Here is a 23,370-nt window from a genome sequence, read left to right as displayed (position 1 = left end):
AAGTTTGTTCTTGGTCCTATTTTCTGGTTTTTAGCCCTCCTAATTTAGAATTGTTTTTGAATGCTGTTTAGCTTCTGCGACCATTAATAAAACTAAAAATCTAACCATAGTGAAGATCTTGCCTCTTTTTAAGCATCTTTGTAAATAGAACCTTGTAAAGCTAGTACCTTTTCTTTTGCTATTTTTCTGCTGCAACACTGAAGCATGTGTCTAGCACACAAAGGTGCTTCCAAAGTGCAAAACCAAACTCTTGTCAATTACCTACTGTTCTTTTCATCCTCTCTGTATTCAAAGGGCTTTGCCTCCTCTAGAACAGCCTTGTCTCATCCTGTCTGTTGATCAAACAAATGACTTATATTTGAAATGTTGAATGTTGAATCTGCAAGAGGAAAATTCTTATTCAGCAGTAGTCTCTTGTGTTTTATTCCACCTAACAGTTAAGGCTGCTGCATGTCTGCCACGATTCACATGCCCAGACAGAGGCAGTAACCTATAAGCATATAACCTGCTGGGTTTTTGTTGTTGTTGTTATTGTTCGACCTAGGAAGGTAGCAGTGAGTTTTAACTGGGTTTCAAGAGGCTGCTTTGATTTTCTGTCATCGAGGACCGGGAACTTGGAGAGACCCCTTTACACCATGATTTATTCCAAAATGGTACTTGGGCAAAGTCGTTCCTTTAGCAGGAGTTAACACATTTTGAATTTAGAACACTTTTACAAAATCTATACCAACACTGTTCACATTTCCTTGAACACCTGAAGGCCATATTTTTCCTGTTCACCAGTCTTAAGTCCCATGCTAGATGTGACCCTTAGAGAACCATGACACATCCCTTATGCTGTTTCCTGGCCCAGATGTTCAGGTCAGATCACAAAAGTTAACTGAAATAGAAACCTCTCTGTTTCCATTCCATTTGTTAATTTCAAATCACCCGATTTATTTATTTTTTTGTTTGTTTATTTATTTATTTTTTTTTTTGAGACAGAATCTCTCTCTGTCTCCCAGGCTGGAGCGCAGTGGCCCGATCTTGGCTCACTGCAAGCTCCACCTCCCGGGTTCAAGCGAATTTCCTGCCTCAGCCTCCCGAGTAGCTGGGACTACAGGCATCTGCCACCACGCCCAGCTAATTTTTGTCTTTTTAGTAGCGACAGGGTTTCACCATACTGGCCAGGCTAGTCTCGAACTTCCCACCTTGTGATCCACCTGCCTCAGCCTCCTAAACTGCTGGGATTACAGGCGTGAACCACCGCGCCCAGCCAGAGTCACCCAAATTTTTTATTTTTTAATTTAGGATTTATTTTTTAGAGATAAGGTCCTATGTTCCCCCAGGCTCGCCTCTAACTCCTAGGCTCTAGCAATTCTCCCCTGACGCAGCCTCCAGACCAATTTTCAAGTAAAACAGTAGGATCCAATGAAGTCATATAATATCAGCGATTAATCGAAATGTGTGGTTTGTAATTGGGTGTCTGCTCCTAATGAAATAAGGGGCAGTTGTCATCAGCATCTGCTGATGTCACAGAAGCAACCGGGCATAGTTACGTGCTTCCAGATAGAAGTGTAAAATACCACCGAGGAAGTATTCGTGCCAAAAAATTGAACCTGAGTCTGATCAACCCTCCGGATCTAACAATTTGTAGAAAATACAGAAACAGAGGAGTAGGTTAAATGACACATGGTGACACAATAATCAAAATCCAGACTATTGAAAATTTAACTGACAATGAGCTAGTTTACTAAATGGCAAGATGGAAAAAAGAAATGGAGGAAATCTGTAGATTAAAAGGATATGAAGAGCTCCATCAACCAATTACAGAGTATGGGGCTTATTTGGATTCTGTTTCAAACAGGCAAAATGTAAAAGAATAAAATTTGAGACAATTGGAGAAATTTAAGCACTTGTTGAATATTTTATGAATTAAGGAATCCTTGATTACTAAGCTCTTTTAGGCATGATAATGAAATTGTGGTTGTGTATTTTTCTAAAGGAGTCCTTATTTATTAGGGGCACATACTGAGATCTTTATGGATGAAATATTATGATGCTCAAGATTTACTTTGAAATAATCTATTAGGTGGAGAGAGAAACAGAAGTAGGTGGGGATTAGATGAAATAAGATTGTGAGTGACAGCTGTTGAAGCCAAATCATGGTGAAGGAGGATAGTGATACCTTGTTTTCTGTCTCTAAATGTGAAACTGACATTCCCCTACCCCCTTTTATGCCTCTGAATATGTAATTGACATTTTTCCCAAAAAGTTTTAAAAGAAAGAAAGAAAAGAGAAAATGAAGAGAGTGAAAAGACAAGCCACAGAATAGAAGATATTTTCAACACAAACCCAAGACTGGATATTTATTCAGAACTCTTGTAAATTGCTAAGGGAAAAAAAAAAAAAAAAAAAAAAGGAAAAATTAGCAAGCAACTTGAACAGGCACTTCACAAAGGAAGAGGATATCCAATTGGTCAGTAAGTTGATTAGTAGTAAGGTGCAAATAAAAACTACCATGAACTGGCACTGCACACTCACCAGAATAGCTAAAATTAAAGATAACACCAAGAAAAAGAAAATAAGAGGAAAAAAAAAGAAATGTGCCCATCTGGCATGTTAATCAGCACTGAAAATTTGTGTCCTGACTCCAAGAATGAGGTTTGTAGCATGGTGACTAATCCCAGTGTTTGGAGTCACCTAGAATTGGCTTAGAGTTTGGCCGGACTCCTTGCTAGTTACATGACACTGGACATTTAAATGTTTGTGTTTCAGTTCTCTTGTCCACAGTGGAGATCACATGCCTTCTTCACAGGGTGATCATGAGGATTAAATAAAATCATGCACATAAAGTGCTTCTTATGGTGTCTGGCACACAGGAAACATTCAATAAATGGTGACGATGATGATTCCAGTAATGTCTGTTTGAAAGCATCTTTACTTTGCATTTCCGAGGTAGAAAGCTCTGCAAGAGCTGAGGTAGATTGGGAGGTGCAAATGGTGAGGTTTTACAGCCAATGAATTTATATAATGGCTACAACAACATTGGTCTTGGAAACCCAGTCTCACTGGTCATGGAGCTTTTGTAGATCAAGTAAATACACCTCCTTCCAGTGGCCTCAGAACTTCCACTTTTCATCATTCAACTGCCCACACATTGATTTATTCGTTCAACAAACACTGATTGAATGTATATTACGTGCAAGGCATTGAGCTATATGTATTAAAGAAAGGTAAAACCAAGTAAATTTAATCTGATATACTGCTCAGGACTAAATATTTGCTATTTAAATATGATTATTTCTTCAGAGGTCATTGGTTCTACTTTCTGTGTCATCATTCACTTATAGTCACAGAAGAACAATGCTTATGTCTCTTTGTTTTCTTTTAAAATCTACAGCACTCAATAACAGAAAATCTCATAAATATTTGTAAATAGCTAACCACCTCAAGTTGAAGACAAGGGTTCCAAGTCATACATTTTAAAATATTGGGCTGGGATTACAAAAAGGTGAGCTTTACCATCAATGATTATAAAAGAGATTCATGTTCATTATGGAAAATACAAAGGAGAAAATAGAAAATGACTAATCCTAGAAAGAATCACATTAACATTGTGATGCATATCCTTTTAATTTTTTTATGTGCTTTTATAAAATGGGGGTCATACTATGCATATTATTTTGGAACATGCTTTTTATTTACTAATATATTAGAAGCATTTTCCATGCTGTTGAATTTTTTCCTAAAACATGATTTTTAATGGCTGCCTAGCACTTAGCAATACCATTATTGCACTGGCTCCATATTGTTGGATATTTGGATTTCTGTTTTAAACGTCTTTGTTTAAGAATATTTGTGCACATTCCTTGATGCTTTTTGTAGAATGGATACTTACAAGTGGAATTCCAGGGTCAAAAATTGTCAACACTTTGAAAGTTTTTAAAACATAGTTCTCAAGTGGCCCTCCTGAGCTGTAACAATTCATAATTCCTACCAGTGATTACAGGCTGGTTCCCCTATTTCTCTGTTACCTGTGACTTTGGGCTACGGAATTATTTTGATCTATCCTAATTTAATAGGTGAAAATGAAATCTTGTTTTGGTTTGCTTTTCTGATAACCTATATTCTAGCTAGACTTTACACAAACAAAACAGCTTTGGTCATCATTTTCTGGGGAAGTGGGAGAACTGAAAAATATTTAATTCTTTTTATTTTTTGAGATGGAGTCTCACACTGTCAACTGGGGCTGGAGTGCAGTGGCATGATCTTGGCTCACTGAGACCTCCGCCTCCCAGGTTCAAGTGATTCTCCTTGCCTCAGCCTCCTAAGTAGCTGGGATTACAGGCACCCGCCACCACGCCTGGTTAATTTTTTTGTATTTTTAGTAGAGATAGGGTTTCACTGTGTTGGCCAGGCTGACCTCAAACTCCTGACCTCGTGATCCGCCCGCCTTGGCCTCCCAAAATGCTGGGATTACAGGTAGGAGCCACTGCACACAACCAACAATATTTAATTCTGTGCACTAAATTGTTTTACTCAAACACTTCCCTTCCACCTTTACATGATGTTGACCACATGATAGTTATGCAATATATGTTATATATGTTTTTGTAGAGTGGAAAGACACAAATAAACACTATGTACTTGTGATGAATCCAGTGTAGAAAATAAATGTGAAAGGAGGGGGAGAAAGCAAAAAGAGTAGAGGTGCAAAAGAGGCAGAGATCTTACATAGTAGTCCCTTGCCCATAAGGAGAGAATGAAAACACAAAGGGGAAGGTAGGCTGAAATCAAATTGCAGAGAGCCTTGAATGCCAGGATGAGGAAATGGGATGAAATGTAGTGGGCAGTGGGGGCCCACTGAATGCTATAAAGAAGAGCAGCATAATCAAAACATTTACTTAGGGAAAGCAGCCTGGGCAGAGAGTGGGTTGAAAGGAGAAGCTCTAGGGTGGTCACAGGTAACAGGGAGGCAAGGAAATGTGTTAATATGAGAGGTGTAGCAGGAGAGCATTTGTCAAAAGGAACAACAAAACGACTAAGGCCAAACTGAGGAGCTGAGGTAATGAAGAAAGAACATGAAAACCAGCCTCCCTGACCTTGTTACCAACCCATTGCTCCACAGCCCCTCGGTCCTGAACAACCAACACAGGCTTGGATGCCTCCGGAGGTGATTGGGTGAACCTCGTGATACTGGCAGATGAGCAAAGGTTCTGCAGGGTGCTATTCCCACCCACTCATGGAAGAGTTCCAGAGGTCTGAGGAGCCCCACAAGCTTCCCAGAAAGTGCTTTGTTGAACACACTCTAGTTGCCTCAGATAATGGGATTTAATTATAAGCCAATGAATAAACCCACCAACAAATAAAGTGGGCAGGTATCCATTTCTGAGACTGCATGACTGGGCTGCTGGGCTAACAGGAACTGCATATTTCAAGAGGCAGTAGGACTTTATATCATCCAACAACAGCTAGATGACAAAAACTTCTCTACTAGTCATTGTCCCATTCAGGTGCAGCTTCACAGGTGTGCAACCTAGTACAGGGGTCTCCAACCCCGGGGCGACAGACTCACCTGTAAGGAACCAGGCCTTACAGCAGGAGGTGGACAGCAGGAGACCATTACCCGTGAGCTCCACTTGCTGTCAGACCAGCTGTAGCATTAGATTATCACAGGAGCGTGAACCCTATTGTGAACTGTGCATTCTAGGATCTAGGTTGCATGCTCTTTATGAGTATCTAATGCCTGATGATCTGAGGTGGAACAGTTTCACCCTGAAACCATCACCCCTGACTCCTCTCTCCCACTGTCCATGGAAAAATTGTCTTCCACAAAACCAGTCCCTGATGCTAAAAAGGTTGGGGCCCACTGACCTAACGCATTCACACAATGTCCTGTGTTCAGAAGGGCCCTGTGTTTGGCTTAATGCTCTGCTGTCAACATCTTGGAATTCTTCGTAAGTTTATTATAGCACTTGTGTTGTATTATAAGTAAAGTCCACAGGGCAATGGAGCCTTCATGCAAATAGAGGAGCTATTGCAATATGCATGTTCTTGTCTGCCTGTTCATCTACAGCATTTCCAATGTCCCCTGGGCACAGAATTTCGGTGAATGGGCCCGTGATGCGCAAGAGTTCAGCAAGACTCAAAACAGTACAAAGTAGTTGTGTTGAGTCTATCACCAGAAAGAGAGGACACTGGCATCCCTCAGAGGCCATGCTTTCCATCTGAACCTGAACTTGTTTCAAATGCAGAAAGAAGGCAATGGCATTCTAAGAAATACCAACAAGCAAGGCTGCCTATCACATCCCTTCTAATCTGTTTAACTTCCCTGTATTAACCAACCTCTTACACTGAAAATAATGCCATGGAAAGAAGGGGAAGACAGGACAACCCCTAGTTCCTGTTCTTTTCAGTTCCTTCCTTACTTGTCGGTAGCCAAAAGTAGAGTGTTGGTGTAATATGCATGTATCAAGAAGTCAAATAAAAACAGATGAGGCTGGGCACAGTGGCCCACGTGTGTAACCTCAGCACTTTGAGAGGCCCAGGTGGGTGGATCACTTGAGGTCAGGAGTTCAAGACCAGCCTGGCCAACACTGTCAAACCCTGTCTCTACTGAAAATACCAAAATTAGCCAGACATGGTGGCAGGCACCTGTAATCCCAGCTACTCAGGAGGCTGAGGCATGAGAATCACTTGAACCTTGGAGGCAAACGTTGCAATGAGCCAAGATTGTGCCACTGCACTCCAGCCTGGGCGATAGAGTGAGACTGTTTCAAAAAAAACCCAAAAAATAAAAAACAGATGAGTTAGTTTTGTGCAAAATACAAATGTACATATGAGCTATAAAATCTCAATTGTGCAATTTCAATGATTCTGCTTATGAGTTACAACTACAACTGGCATTTAAAACTGACATTACACAGTATAAAGATGAATGGTAACATTTATGCTAATAATTTTAATGTGTCATTTTTCTTGATTTAGAATGACATTGACTAGCAAATAGAAATAACCGTGACTAGGCAAGATCAAAACCTTGGAAGAAAAGAAAAAGCTTTATATCAATGTCACTTTTTCCCAGTTTTTTGAACAAGGAGTCCCACATTTCCATTTTGCACTTGTCTCTGCAAATTGTGTAGCCAGCCCTGTCCTCAATACACATATGAGCTCTGAAACAAGTTAACTGGGTTTGAATTTCAGCATTGAAATTACTTGCTGACCTTGGGCAAATTGTTAACCTTGTCAAGGCTCAGTTTCCTCATCTGTAAAATGAGAATATTAACAATTTTTTTTAAAACAGAGTCTCACTCTGTCACCCAAGCTGAAGTGCAGTGGCATGATCTTGGCTCACTGCAACCTCCACCTCCCAGGCTCAAATGATCCTCCCACCTCAGCCTCCTGAGTAGCTGGGATTACAGGTGTGCACCACCATGCCTGGCTAATTTTTTTTTTTTTTTTTGTATTTTAGTAGAGACAGGGTTTCACCATGTTACCCAGAGTGGTTTTGAACTCCTGAGCTCAGGCAATTCACCCACCTTGACCACCCAAAGTGCTGCAATTACGGGCATGAGTCATCGCGCCCAGCTGGAATGTTAACAATTCATACCACATAACCATAAGGTCTTTATATGGGTTAAATGAAATACTCTAAGAAAAAAAAAAAAAAAGAATAAAAAAGAAAGAAGAAAGAAAGAAAGAGACAGAGAGAGGGAGGGAGGGAGGGAGGAAGGAGAGAGAGAGAAAGAAAGAAGAGAGAAGAAAAGAAAGAAAGAAAAGAAAGAAAGAAAGAAAAAGAAAGAAAGAAAGGAAAGAAAGAAAGAAAAAGAAGAAAGAAAGAGGAGGAGGAAAGAAAAGAAAAGAGGAAAGAAGAAAGAAAGAAAGAAGAAAGAAAGAAAAGAAAGGAAGAAAGAAAGAAAGAGGAGGGAGGGAGGGAAGGAGGAAAGAAAGAAAGAAAGAGAAAGAAGAAAGAAAGAGAAAGAAAGAAAGAAAGAAAGAAAGAAAGAAAGAAAGAAAGAAAGAAGAAAAGAAAGAAAGAAAGAAAGAAAGAAAGAAAGAAAGAAAGAAAGAAAGAAAGAAAGAAAGAAAGAAAGAAAGAAAGAAAGAAAGAAAGAAAGAAAGAAGAAAGAAAGAAAAGAAAGAACACTTAGCACCTTGTCTGCCCAGTAGTAGATACTTAATAAATACTCGCTCTTACAATGGCTATAGTATGGTAGCTCTTACACACTAAATTGCTAGTTACTGCAGTTGCTCATCCTGGTGTCCCAGCATATGATGTTGCTGATACAGCATTGCTGTATACTCTACTTTGCCTGCTGACCTCCCCTTAGCTGACTTCCCCTTTCTGTGATGCATGCAAACTGAGAGGGAAGATATGCCAGTCATTCTCTAGTGCAGAGCACTCTTGTTGGACTGATCACTTAGAAGTCTCTGCCATCTTATAGATGCAGGTTCCAGATAGAGCACCCATCCTTAGTCCCATCGACTATGACCAGGATAGCAGGGTCACATGGTACAAAGCATAAGAAACTCCTCGAGGGAGGCCACAGGGGCATGGCAATCCCTTTGATGCTTCCCAGCAAGGGGCAATGTAATGAGCAGATACCTTGCTCTGGTAACCCAGGACGAAGTCTGGCTGCCCTCTAAGATGGTTTTTGAAACTTTTGGGAATTAAAAAAATAGGTCCTTTTAATGATTTTGTTGTCTATTGGGGATCAGGAAGATGCATAAGTACACTTCCTTAAATACAACACAATCTTGAAATCATAACACTACCTTTTAAATGCACAGAAAAAAAAAACTACACATTGATATTGACATTATACTCTTGACATTGAAATAGCATTACTCCAGCAGACGTCCTGCAAGGCTTCCAAGGGCGTGGTTTCTAGACAACTGGCAAAAAAAAAAAAAAAAAAAAAAAAGCCTGAAATACTCTTAGTGTAGATTCCTGGGCCATGCTCCTAGATCTACTGAATCAGAGTCTCTGTGAATGGGAGGCCTTAGGAGTCTGTATTTTAACAGGCTTCCCAGGCAATTCTGACCATCACTATTTTTAATTGTTTGTGGGCAGCAGAAGGCAGAAAAGGGTGAACAATTATGAAAGAGAATTCAGAATAGGGAAATTTGTTTTTTCTAGGTGCTAATAAACTCAACCCGAGACAGGTGTGTTCTTCCTGAAGTTGCGGTTGAGCATTGCCTGGGAGTTGGAGTGTGTAGGTCTTCTGTAGTCTTGGGGCTCTGTGTGCCCTACTGCTGTGTTGCCCTTTGGAAAAACCCTTCTGCAACTGGAATGAGGATTTGGATCTGAGGAAGAGGAACAGGGTCATACTGAGGACTCTGAAGAAAAACAGTTTATGACTCAATGGAGAAGATTATAGTATGCTCTAAGCCAACAGACATGAAACTATGTTATACCTACCCTTGTGTTTTAGGAAGATGTTCCAGTGGGCACAAGACAGGAGAGTTTTATGGAAACCAATTTCTAGATCTTCAACTCACGTAGGTATTTGTTCCTACAATTGGTTTGCCAGAGATTGGGTCGGCATTTTTCCCCTTTACCTTTCCTTCTTCTTCACAACCCATCTTCTCCCACTTTGGAAAAGAAAGACCTTTTATCGTCCCTTGGAATTGATCAGGCCACCAGTGACCTGAGAGCTGAAAGACTGGCAGTGTTATGGAAGGAAAAGCAACTGGCAGAGTGACTCTCCTGAGAAGAAATTAATGCTTTAACCAAATGCCACTATGCACTACAACAACCTTCCATCCTTATCTTGTCTCAAAGACTCCTGATAACTTGCATTTTCGCGGTTACTCTGGCCAAATCATCCAAGTTATCTGAGTGTCAGATAAAAGCAAAGAACAAGGGATTCTCAAATTTTGAAATGCATTCAGATTAGAATGCATTCATGACCCCACCACCTCCTTGCAGTAGACAGGGGCTTGTCATCCTAAGCAGGAAGAGGGGACTTCCTCTCCCACTTCCATACAGTATCTACAGTATGGGGCTGGAAAAGTCATTAAAAGCATTAAAGGTATTAGGGGTGTTTACTCCACATTCCTATCTATCTACTGGCCAATTAACATGATTTGCAGCTGAGAAAATAATACGCTTCTCCATCAGAGATAAATAGGTTCCCCAAACTGTTAAACAAAGGGGAGGGTGCAATGATGTTTATAAAAGTTATTGCAAACAAATGAACTTCAAAAGGAGCTGTGGTGACAGATTCTGTTTCACAGGGTCCTCTCAATTCTTCTCAGCCTCTCAAGACCCTTCCTCAGACTCAGCTGGGTGTTTTCACCACTGGCCTGCTGCTTCGAGATGTAGTGCAATGTGTGGAATTAATCTAGTCCACAGCCTAGCCCTGCTCTGTCCAATACAGTAACTATTAAACACTGGAAAGGTGGCTAGCCCCGACAGAGGTGTGTGTGCATATAAAACACACATCAGATTGCAAAGACTTAGCACAAAAAATGTGAAATATCTCAGTTTTAATTTTTATATTGGTACCATGATAAAATGGAGCTATGTTGGATATGTTGTATTAAATAAAACATATTATTAAAATTTATTTCACCTGTTTCTTTTTACTATTTTGCACTGTGGCTACTAGAAAATTTAAAATGACATGTGCCTTCCAGTGGTGGCTCACATTATATTTCTATTGGACTGTTTATCAGTCTGTACTATGGGTTGAATCTCAGGGACAGGTTGATGGGGATGTAGAAGTCCAGGCCTGATTGGTAAGTGGAGTTGGGGCTGGCAGTGACCCCTCTTGCGGAAAAGAGGTACATTTGTGACAATTGCAGCATGTGGGGCCCAGGCTAACAGATTGTAATCCTGCCTTCCTTCTGGTTCTAATACTTAACCTCAAAGGAACCTTAATATTTAAACCAAATGGCATGTGAGATTTCAGTAAGCTGATGGATTGCTCTCCACTCAGCCATTTGAGAAATCCTACTGAGGTCTCTGCACAGCTGAGTTCCAGTTGCTGCCATATCCCAATGAAAGTCTGGCACAGCACTGATGAGCTGATGAGATTTTTTTCTCACTTGTTTGATATTAAATAGGAAAGTCTTTCGAATTAAAGTTTACAGATAGTGTGAAAATTGGAAGTGTGAGTTTTAGCTGAGCCAACTACAGCAGATCGAAAGACTGCAGTTGCCTGCTGGTAAGAGAACAGTGCTTCTGGCTGCCATTGTTAGCTCCACCACCTCTTTGGGGAAGTGGGAGCTGGTTGCCAGCTTACTGCTTTCCAGAGGTGAATCACTCATACACTGAGTCCACCAGGCTTATGCTATTGTGGGTACAGCTCTGTTCTAAATATCATTACCTATGACGGCAACAACTTACTGGCCTAAGCCAAGAATGTAGAGCTTTTGGATGATGAGGCTGAGCCCATTTCGAACTTGATGCCAGATATGATGCAAGGCCTCTGCATGGGTCCCTCAAATAATAATGACAACAACAATAACAATAACAGCATATACATATGGAGCACTTACTCTGTGCTTTAAATATGTTAACTCACTTCATCTTCAGCCCTAAAAACAGAAAGAGTTTTTTAAAATATTATTCTGTTTTGTTGTTTTGATTTGTTTTTTAAGTTGCCTAAGGTGACATAGTAAGTGGTAGAGCCAGCTGCAAACCCAGGGTTTCTGACCAAAGCCCACACTCAGAACCACACTGCCATTCTTACAGAGGATAAATATTAAAATCTCAGCAGTGATTGTCAGAAACAGCAAAATGACAAATTAGAACTTCATCAGTCATTCAGGGGGACATTGATTCACATGTGTGTGAATCAGTGGCCCAAAGGTAAATGCTCTTTATTCCGATATGGCTTTTTGGACAAAAAGAACCAGATCAGGTCTCTAGTAAGGATACTAGTGACACAGACCTACCTGAGAATGGCTTCCAGAGTTTATCTTAGTAGAATCTTCCTAAAATCGGAGGTCACATGGCATAGACAAGGCAATCTTTATTTCACTATGAAACTCTTTCTTCAAATAAAATCATGTCCTTAGATTAAACGTAGGTATAGAAAGGGGAGCTACTCAGACCTCCATGAGCACATCATTTTTTTTTTTTGAGACAGAGTCTCACTTGCTCTGTCACCCAGGCTGGAGTGCAGTGGCACGATCTCGGCTCACTGCAACCTCCGCCTCCTGGGTTCAAGTGATTCTCCTGTCTCAGCCTCCCAAGCAGCTGTGATTACAGGTGCACACTACTATGCCCGACTAATTTTTTGTATTTTTAGTAGAGATGGGGTTTCACCATGTTGGCCAGGCTGGTCTTGAACTCCTGACCTCAGGTGAACCGCCCACCTCGGCCTCCCAAAGTGCTAGGATTACAGGCATGAGCCACCCCTCCTGGCCGAGCTCATCTATTTCAGCTGTGGTACGTACTGTGGTATGGCCTTAGGGAACCACACACAGCCCACTGGCCATGCCAAATAATGCAAAACTACCAGGGAACTGGATTAGGAGATCTAGAGTTGAATTCTACTTCTGCCACTTAACCACTCACGTGGGCCTCACTTAGCATATGTTCAGTCATTCCTCCCATTAGGTAGCTAGATTCAACCACAATTCCTTAGAAAAATAAAGTTGATCAAATTGAGCTGTCCTAAAAAGAGTCTTCTCTCAGTCCATGTGTGAAAAAGGATGTGTCTTGTCTTACTGGTTTTTGTTTTGTTTTGTTTTGTTTTACCAGACCTCTCTCTCGAATTGGAGTAAACAGCCAATCCCTAAATTGAACTTTCACCTCTGACAAAGTTCCTTGCCTTACCAACTCCCTGTGGAGGGTGAAGTACACCATGGCAAAGGTTCTCCAAATGACTCTTTCCTGAAAAGAAACACAGAGCAGTTGAAAAGAGCACGGGGAAATCAGAGATTGAGCAAGGATCGAAGAGGAACTGAGAGCTAAATGCACCGTGGAGCTGCCCCCACAGTCAGTAGACTTTTTAGAAAGGCAAAGGAATTTCTTTTGCACACCCCTTCCCCAGCCATAAACTTCCTTTTCTTTTCCAAAATTCCCAAGAGGACATATCAGGAAGGGGGCGCTGGGAACTTTTGGGCTCCATGGAGAAAACTTATCTTTTTAAATTAATATAAAGTGCCTATGGATGGATGAACAGAAAGAACAACATTTGAGAAGGCTTTAGAATAAAAGAGAATCCTTCACTTAGCTGAGGAGCTTATAGAAGAACAAGATCAGAGCTACTGCAGGATTATCTTTCTACTTCCATTGTCCTTGTACCGGGCTGTCATATCTGATGCCAAATTGGAACAAGTGGAGTTTACTACATGGTGTCTTTCATGTGGCACCATGATCAAGACTGTCAAATCTACAAAAACAAATATATATATAAAGCCTTAAAACATGGATCCTGATTTGAGGGGTTGTCTGGGAATTTAGACATAGAAAACTGAAACAATGCAGGGTGATGAGAGGAGCTACGATAACTTTTTAGGGTACATGGGCTGTCATTCAGAAAGTGCACATGCTCAGTTCTCCAGAAGGATTTCAGACTATGATAAGGTAGGTGGAGAGTTGTGTGGTGTGTTAGGTGCTGGCCAAGAGGGATACCTAAAGCTTCTGTCCTCTTAGAGTGCACACACTTGTTCTTCACAGATCCCTTCTTGGCTTCCCATGAACTGGTCACCCTTTTTATGGATCTCATTAACCCTTCTGGGCCTGTCATGTCTTACTTTTCAAAGAATCACTGTTGGCTATAGTACATAGAGTCTCTTCAATAACTTATCTAACCCTTGAATCTTTAACTTTTAAGTAACTTATTAGGTTTGATGCAAATAGAGGGAGAAACTGTGTTAGCCTGTTGTCAGTACGCTGTGCTGAGGACATTCCCCAACATGTGTTAATTCTGCAGTGCACTTAACTTTTCCAGATGTGGCTGGCTGGGCTGCCAAGTTGGTGACATCGCAGATGAATGGCCACAGCCTCACTGTAGGCAGATGAACATGGGTACCTTTGATGTGATGGGGTGACTCTTTTCATCTATTAGCCAGAAGGAAAAGCTATTTTCTTCTGTAGAGTTCTCAGTTCACTCCCACCTCAAGAAGACCGTATAATCCTCAGCATACTCTAGCACTCAGGACTGGAGTCTGGGGCTCTCATCCCTACCCACTGAGTGTGTAGCTAGTAGCTCCTGCCAAGTCAGAATAAAAATAATCCAAGGAGAGCTTTAAGAGAAGCTTCAGAGAAGGCTGTTGTCTTAAAGGGGGATGCTATTTCATATATGAAAATGGTTGCATTTTACCTGTTTAATCAAATGTCATCCTAAGCACACAAAACAAGGAACCCATGTCGTTTACACAGTACATATATTTTATATTCCCTATATCCATATCGTGCATACACAAATTTCAGAGTATAACGACTCTCCTATTCCAGGGAGGAAATCAGTGATGATCAAAATCTAAGGAAGAGAAAGAGTTTGTTAGCCTTCCATCTTCCTGGCAGATAGAGGTAGTAAAAGAAGTTTCAGGTTTTCTTCTTCAGCAGGATGGGAACCTTCTTCAACAAGAAGGAGAACATATACATTACAGCCTTGGTTTAAAATATGCTCCATTATTTGGTATGTAGGCAAATGATTGAACCTCTAGACACTTTGGTTTCCTCATCTGGAAAACTGGAGTAATACTCACTCTGCAGGAATATGGTGAGAGCAAAGACCACATATATAGAACCACACTATAATACTTGCCACATAATGGGTCCTCCATGTTTGTAGCCATTTGTAACAGTATAATGGAAATCCTTTTTCTGCTTCTAGTTCAGTACAAGATTCATGAGACTGGTCATTAATGAGCCTATAGAAGCTTGGATGTTTAGAACTTACATTTGGCCCGGGCACGGTGGCTCATGCCTGTAATCCCAGCACTTTGGGAGGCCAAGGCGGGCGGATCACCTGAGGTGTGGAGTTCAAGACCAGCCTGACCAACATAGAGAAATCTCGTCTCTACTAAAAATACAAAATTAGCCAGGTGTGGTGGTACACGCCTGTAATCCCAGCTACTCAGGAGGCTGAGGCAGGAGAATCACTTGAATCCGGGAGGCGGAGTTTGTGGTGAGTCAAGACAGCGCCACTGCACCCCAGCCTGGGCAACAACAGCAAAACTCCATCTCAAAAAAAAAAAAAAAAAAAAAAAAAAAGGAAGCATCAAACATTTGAAGGCTGATGCAAGGCCCACAACACAGAATTTGGTAAGGCTAGTGACTATTTGAGGAGGATTATCTTATCCCAGCCTTTTTCTCAGATTGACAGTAAATTAAAAATTATATTTGCAGGCTGGGAGCAGTGGATCACACCTGTACTCCCAGCACTTTGGGAGGCCGAGGAGGGTGGATCACAAGGTCAGGAGTTCAAGACCAGCCTGGCCAAGATGGTGAAACCCCGACTCTACTAAAAATACAAAAATTAGCCGGGCTCAGTGGCAGGCACCCGTAATCCCAGCTACTCGGGAGGCTGAGGCAGGAGAATCACTTTAACACGGAGGGTGGAGGTTGCAGTGAGCCGAATTTGTACCACTGCACTCCAGCCTGGGCGACAGAGTAGAGTGAGACTCCATCTCAAGAAAAAAAAAACAAAAAACAAAAACAAAACACTATGTTTGTAAGCATTCGATTTGGGAAGGTTAATTGTTAAAACACACACACACACACACACACACACACATTGTTATACCTTATTAACAATTCACTCTGGAGTTGGTTCTTTTAAACTGAAAATTAAAATTGCACTGTGATTCTTGTATTTTATTTAGATAAACTCAGGGCCCTTGCAGTTAGGATACATATGTTATCTTTGAAAGCTTGTTTGGGTATAGTGAAGTTCATAAAGACCTAAGGAATCAAAGTGGAAAAACAGTTTCAGAGTAATGTTTAGCAAAATTACTTTTGTACCTGTGTTTCCCTGCAAAAGAGTAATTGGGCTCAGTCAGGCACCGTGGCTCATGCCTGTAATCCCAGCACTTTGGGAGGCTGAGGCAGGCGGATCACTTGAGGTCTGGAGGCGGATCACTTGAGGTCTGGTCTTGACCAGCCTGGCCAACATGGTGAAACCACGTCCCTACTAAAAATACAAAAGTTAGCCGGGCATGGTGGTGGGCACCTGTAATCCCAGCTACTCAGGAGGCTGAGGCAGGAGAATTGTTTGAACCTGGGATGCAGAGGTTGCAGTGAGCCAAGATCATGACACTGTACTCCAGCTTTCGGCACAAGAACAAGACTCCATCTCAAAACCAAAACAAAACAAAAAGAGTAATTGGGCTTATCAGATAATATAAAGTCTTTGTCCAAAATGTTTTGTGTTTAATGTGGAGTATGGGAGTGTGACTCAGCTCCTTCAATAGGTAACAATAATAAACAATGATACTTCTCTCTTCTCTATTAAATCAGAATTACCAAATAGAGAGTTGAAAGGCAATAGAGAAATCTAGCACAACATCTTCACTTTATAAATAGGAAAACAAAGACAGTGGTAGATTGTGTTCTTTCTTCATAATTATTCATTTCTTCTCACCCTCACCATGCTTCCCTACCCCATTGCCCATAAGCTTGGCCAACAGAACATGGGTGGATATGGCATTTGCTTCAGAGCAGAAACTTTAGACGCAATTGTGTGGCTTGGTTGGGTTCTCTTATTTCAGTCCTCCACCAGGAGAAGAGCATATCCTGTGTGCTCACCTTCAGTGTGGATTTTGGTATAAAGAAAAGCTACAACCGGTCCTCATCCTTTATGTAATATGACCAAGAAATAAATGCTTTTCTAACTTTTTGAGACATTAGGGTTGCTTGTTTTATTTATTTATTTTTCAATTTTTATTTATTTATTTATTTTTCCGAGATGGAGTCTCGCTCTGTCGCCCAGGCTGCAGTGCAGTGGCGCAATCTTGGCTGACTGCAAGCTCCGCCTCCCAGGTTCAGGCCATTCTCCTGCCTCAGCCTCCCGAGTAGGTGGGACTACAGGCGTCCGCCACCACGCCGGCTAATTTTTTGTATTTTTAATAGAGACAGGATTTCACCATGTTAGCCAGGACGGTCTCGATCTCCTGACCTCGTGATCCGCCCACCTGAGCCTCCCAAAGTGCTGGGATTACAGGCGTGAGTCACTGCGCCCGGCCTGGGTTGCTTGTTTTATAACTTAACTTAGTGAAAACTGACTAATATGATGGCCCAGGAAGTTGAAATGACTCACTCAAAGTCACATAGGTACTGTTACACCACCTGAGTCAGAACACAAATATCCTGATCAGAAGTTCTCTAATAGACTTCAGCTTAGCAGGCATGTCTCCCAAACCTGGTAGTGCTTGGCACAAAATAAGTACTCAATAATTATGTTGTATGAATGAATCAATGATGAATGAAATAGGAACTAAAGTTCCTATTGAGCTGCTTCTATATGTATGTAGTTTGGTACTTTGTCACATAGCTAGGAAGTGACAGAAACAGAAACACCTACACTCTTTTGAATTCCAAAGCCTGGGTGCTTTCCACTGCTCCACAGTTTCTTTGCTGGAGATAGAAATGATATTTTGGGCCATTTATGGGCAATTGAAATATATACAACAGTGTGACAGCAAGGCCCCTCTAAGGGGGTAAGCTGTAATAGCTTCCCACACCATAAGTGACAGCCACTGGCATGCTAGGATCAGGTCATACTTCTGAGATGCCAGTTCCTTCAGTCCTCAGAGTGTGGGAGTGTAGTCTGGGGCCAGTTCCCATGGATGGAGAGCAGCCTCATTACTCTTGCATGCCATGCAATTATTATCATTTTATATATGTGATGGAAAATGACATTAAAAAATTAGGGACACTGGGCCGGGCGCAGTGACTCACACCTGTAATCCCAGCTCTTTGGGAGGCTGAGGCAGGCAGATCACCTGAGGTCAAGCATTCGAGACCAGCCTAGCCAACATTGTGAAACCCTGTCTACTAAAAATACAAAAATTAGCTGGCCGTGGTGGCACATATCTGTAGTCCCAGCTACTTGGGAAGCTGAGGCAAGAGGATCCTTTGAACCTGGGAGGTGGAGGTTGCAGTGAGCCGAGATTGCACCACTGTACTCCAGCCTGGGCAACAGAGAGAGACTCCGTCTAAAAAAAAAAAAAAAAAGGAAATTTAGGGACACCCTCAGTGAGAATTAGTAGTTCTGGGTCAATCTAGCCACTTTGTGGATACATTACTTTTAGAAAACCTTTTCAGCCAAATTTTCACTGGATCCTGGCTTTACTGTTTTGTTATACACATTTTCCATTTGTCTTGAATCCTTCACTTACTACATTTTATTGGAGTTTCTGTAAATCACCTTAAATTTCTTGTAGAAAGTCAGAAGCAATTGAGGCAAGTTTCGACGGTAATTACAGATGAGTGTATTGAGTTTATTAAGCTGGGAGCACTGACATATGAACAAAGAAACAGAATGTAGTATATATACATAGCGGAATATCATTTAGCCTTTAAAAAGGTCCATGCTACAAGATGGATGAACCTTGATAACATTATGCTAAGTGAAATAAGCCACAAAAAGAGATATGCTACATAATTCCACTTATATGAGCTATCCAGAACAGTAAAACTCCTAGAAATAGAAAGTAGAATGGTGGTTGCCAGGGGCTGGGAAGAGTGGTGAAATGGGCCGTTTTTGTTTAATGGATAGAGAATTTTTGCAAGCTGAAAATGTTTTAGAGATTGCTTGCACAACAATGTGAATATACTTAACATTACTGAACCGTACACTTAAAGATTGTTAAGAGGGTAAATTTTATATTATGTGTATTCTACCTCATTTTTTTTAAAAAAAGAACATACAGTAAAATTGAGCTATTTACTTTAAACAGAGGCTTCAGTGAAGCTGTTGCAAGATGTGCTATTGCTGTGATGTTGGAAGCATAAAACATACTACCTGACTGCTACATTGTTTCTTACAGTGAATCACAAAGTCCTGTTGATTCTCCCAGCAAAACATCTTCTGACTAGGGCTGACTGCATCATTCATGGAGTCCAGAGCAAGGTGAAAATTCAGAGTCCTTTATTCAAAAAGCAATACTCCTAAAAGTACCAAAATATAAAGTTTTTTCCTTCATTCTATGTAAAAAGCTTGTTTTCAACTTGCCATGGTGTTTTTTATTTGCAATTTACTATCTTTCTAGGTAAAGAAAAATTTAAACTTCAAATTTTGCCATTAATTTTTATAATGTACAAGGCCATTATTAAATACAAATATAAAAGCTACCTTTTATATGAAATTGCCAAAATAACACAGTTTATATTTTGTAGTTCACAAATGCATTTGAGTTTCAGGTTCTTACCAGAACAGTGAAAACACTGTATAAAAGGAACTTACAGGCTTTTCTTTTTTTTTTTTAATCTTTTAATTGTTATTTTATAGCTCCCGACCACAGCTGCCCCCCACCCTTCCCTTCGATGACAACGTTTGCAGGCTTCAGGGGGACCAGGGAACAAAGCTGGGGCCTGGCAGCCCCACTACACTGCCAGCCGAGGAGTACAAGTCACAACTACAAATTATCACAACAATTAGCTCCTGTACTTGGGGAATCGGCAAATTGAAGAGGCCCCAGCTCCTCATTGTACAGGGGGCTATCTGGCAGTGACCTTGCTCTGGAGATGATGATATTCCTTCAGCCTGAGGATTCTTTCAACTGATGTTGATAAACCCAGTGGCATCAACTGGCTCATAATCACCCTGCACGTTCATGCTGACCGGCTCCTCGTTGTACAGAGACAGTGGGGACTCCTGGCCAAGAATGTACACCTGGACCTCGAGGACGGACACCTGCACTTTCCCTTCCACTTGCTCCTGGGACTTGGTGATGCAGTGGCGGACAAATTCACACTCAGGGCTGTGCCAGAAACCGGTATACACCAGCTCAGCAAATTTCAAGCCCAGGCCTTGTTTGATTTTGCGCACTTCCCGGTCCGTGGTGAAGGCCTTGGTGTCTAAATGAGCATGGTAAAGGATGGTGCCTGCTGGGGCCTGTTGGTTACCTTGGGACTTCATTTCAATGAAGCAGTTCTCCACGATGTCAATATAGCCCACATCCTGCTTGCCTGTGACTTCATTCAGGTACATAAAGAGCTCCAAGGAGGTCTGGTGGATGGTGCCATCCTTGACGTTGGTCACCTTCAAGGGGACCCCTTTTTTGAACTCGATCTCGAGAATGTCGGGAGTATTGGGGGCTTTGGCCGGGTCCTGGGTCTTTGTGTAGAGACCTGGAGGTGCTTGGTTCTTGGGGTTCTCCGGGATTCCAGCCTGGTAGCTGATGTGCATGAGGTTCTCATCCATGCTCCACGGGCTCTGGGGAGTGACTGGGATGGGAATCCCATGTTGCTTTGCATATTCCATCAGGTTATTGTAGCCCTTGAGCTGGTTGTAGAATTCAGGCGTCTTCCAGGGAGCAATGACCTTTATCTGGGGGACCAGCGAGTAGCAGAAGAGCTCAAACCGGACCTGATTGTTCCCCTTTCCCGTGGTGCTGTGGGACACATACTTGGCCCCCTTCCACTGGATGATTTCCATTTGTTTGCAGGTGATGCAGGGCCTGGTGAGAGAGGTGCCCAGAAGGTAACGGTCCTCATACAGTGCGCTGGACTGGATGGCCAGCCAGATGAACTCCCCCACAAACTCCCTGCTGACATCCTCAATGAACACCTTTTTAGCCCCAAACTTGAGTGCGTTCTTCCTGGCTTCCTCAAAGTCTTCCTTCTGGCCTATGTTGGCCAGGTAGGCAATGATGTCATAGCCTTGTTCCTTCAGCCACAGGAGGATGCAAGAGGTGTCCAGGCTGCCACCAGAACCACGGAGCCTTTGCTGGACATAGCGTCTGAGATTGGAGGCATGAGTTCCTGGCGTCTGGAATCTGCCTTCACCGTACAGTGAGCTACTCGGGTTCGGGCAGCAGTGGCAGGTGACAGAGCAGGCAGAACTCACCTGTTTTTATATGCACCGCTTCTAACACTTTCTACCTTTGGCTCACTGATGAGTCAAGAAGGACTTCAGAAGGCTTTGAAAGAAGGATACTCAAGAGTAAAGAAGAAAACAAAACTATGGGTTGCCCTACCCTCTCTCTTTTCTCGTTTGTCATCATTTTCAGCATACATGGTTGACTGATACAGGAAAGTAACAAAGGTGAGAAAGGATGTGATAGAGTTCCTTGTTAGTTCATGTTTCTTAGAATGTCCTTGCCTTCTTTCTGTGTTCTGACCAAGACTGAACAGAAAGCGTGGCTTCTCAGGTTTATCAGAGCGTCTGCTTACTCAGTCACGGAAGTAACACGCTTGCCTTGTACTCAATTTGTATCACACTGAGCTCCAATGCATTATGGGTCCACTGGGATTCTGTGCTTATGGGGCATCTTGAATGTTCTGTGCACACGGGGAGGCAAGGGATGGCAAGGAATGACAGAACGAGATTGTGCCTGTCTGCTCATGCACATGGTCCATTGTCTCATTGAACTTCACTTACAAAATGCAAATTTATTAAGAATTTCAGCACAATGATAGCGGGGAATTAAATGAAGTGCAGGAGGCTTTGGAGTTCACAAGCTCATGAAGTCGGCCCTGTTTCTGACTCCGAGATGGCTTTCCATTCCCACAGCCATCATTCTAATTCCAACTTTCCTTATCTTACAACTCAGGGATCAATAGATTTCTAAACTGGTTTCCTGACTTTCACTTCCTTCTCTTCTATGTATCCTATAAATCAGGGGTCCCTAATTTACAACTTGTCTGGGACCCTGGGCCAGTACCAGTCCATGGCCTGTTAGGAACCAGGCCACACTGCAGGGGGTGAGCAACAAGTGAGGGAGCATTATGGCCTAAGACCTTCCTCATGTCAGATCAGCCATGGCATTAGATTCTTGTAGGAGCATGAACCCTATTATGAACTGTGCATACGAGGGATCTAAGTTGCATGCTCCTTATGAGAACCTAATTCCTTTGACACCATCCTCCACAATCTGTGGAAAAATTGTCTCCTACAAAACCAGTCCCTGGGATCAAAAATATTGGGCATTGCTGCTTTAAATTGTTGCCAGTTTGATTTTCCTAAAGCAATACTTGCACACATGACTTCGCTGCTTCAGTCCTTCAGTGGCATCCCACTGTCTATCAGGCTCAAACTCTTCATCACAAAATTCAGGGCCTTCCACATTCTGACTTTAAGTCAATTTTTTTTTTTAATCTTTCTTTCCCTCTGCACACTTGATCTCTATCTAGATGCATCCAATCAAGCAGAACAAAGGTATTCCCCAGTAGATTATGTCAGAGTTCGGAACACACTACCCCAAACTATGGCTCCTGGAAACGGAGAAAATGGCAGACACAGAAAGGTTGCTCTCTGACTTTCCCCCATCTTTCTATGTGAGAACTGGCCATAAAGGCATTCTCCGACCTACCTTCCCTGAATTAGGTCCTAAGACCCTCATGTGACAACTGTCCTATCCTATACCCAGAGGAAAGGAATGCTACCCAGACAGGCCATCAAGAATCTGAACAAGCAGGCCTTGCTGAGTTCCCTTTAGTTTATTACCATCAGATCACACCCCCTTTCCCCTTTTTGTCCAGTCACATTTCTACATGTCTCCTTCTTCATCAAATGTAAGCATAAAAAGACAGTTTTTCCTGGGTCTTTGGATCTTTATTTCTGAAGCCTCCCATGTCACATACGTCTTGGTTGAATAAATGTGTTATGATTTTCTCTTGTTATTCTGTATTTTATTAATTGGGATGCTAGCCACACCTCTTGTCATGGGTGACGAAAAAGTATTACCTTTTCTCCCCTACAATTGCTAACACCAGTTGTGATGGTTAATATTAAGGGTCTACTTGATTGAATTAAAAGACGCAAAGTATTGCTGCTGGGTATGTCTGGGAGGATGTTGCCAGAGGAGATTAACATTTGAGTCAGTGGACAGGGAGAGGCAGACACACTCTCAATGTGGGTGGGCACCATCCAAGCAGCCACTATCGTGGCTAGAAAAAGCAGGCAGAAGAAGGTGGAATGAGTCAACTTGCTGAGTCTTCTGGCCTTCACCTTTCTCTCCTGGCCAGATGCTTCCTGCCCTTGAACATCTGACTTTAGCTTCTTTGGCTTTCAGACTCTTTGACTTATACCAGTGGTTTGCCAGGGCTTTGAGGGCTTTCCACCACAGACTGAAGCTGCACTGTCAGCTTCCCAACTTTTGAGGTTTTGGCACCTGGACTGAGCTACTACTGGCTTCCCTGTTTCTCAGCTTGCAGGTGGCCTATCGTGAGACTTCACCCTGTGATCGCATGAGTCAATTCTCCTTAATAAACTCTCTTTCATATATACATAAATCCTATTAGTTCTGTCCATCTAGAGA

General features: G+C 42.0%; 1 pseudogene; it reads right to left on the bottom strand.

Moving 5' to 3' along the window:
* Positions 1 to 19,606: 19,606 nt before the first annotated feature.
* LOC108586285 lies at positions 19,607 to 20,845 on the bottom strand (annotated as a pseudogene).
* Between the last annotated feature and the right edge of the window lie 2,525 nt (positions 20,846 to 23,370).

The sequence above is a fragment of the Papio anubis genome, chromosome 5, assembly GCF_008728515.1.
Source record: "Papio anubis isolate 15944 chromosome 5, Panubis1.0, whole genome shotgun sequence".
Taxonomy (NCBI): Eukaryota; Metazoa; Chordata; class Mammalia; order Primates; family Cercopithecidae; genus Papio; species Papio anubis.
The sequence above is the reverse complement of the archived record's forward strand: the minus strand, read 5'-3'. Positions and strand labels throughout refer to the sequence as shown.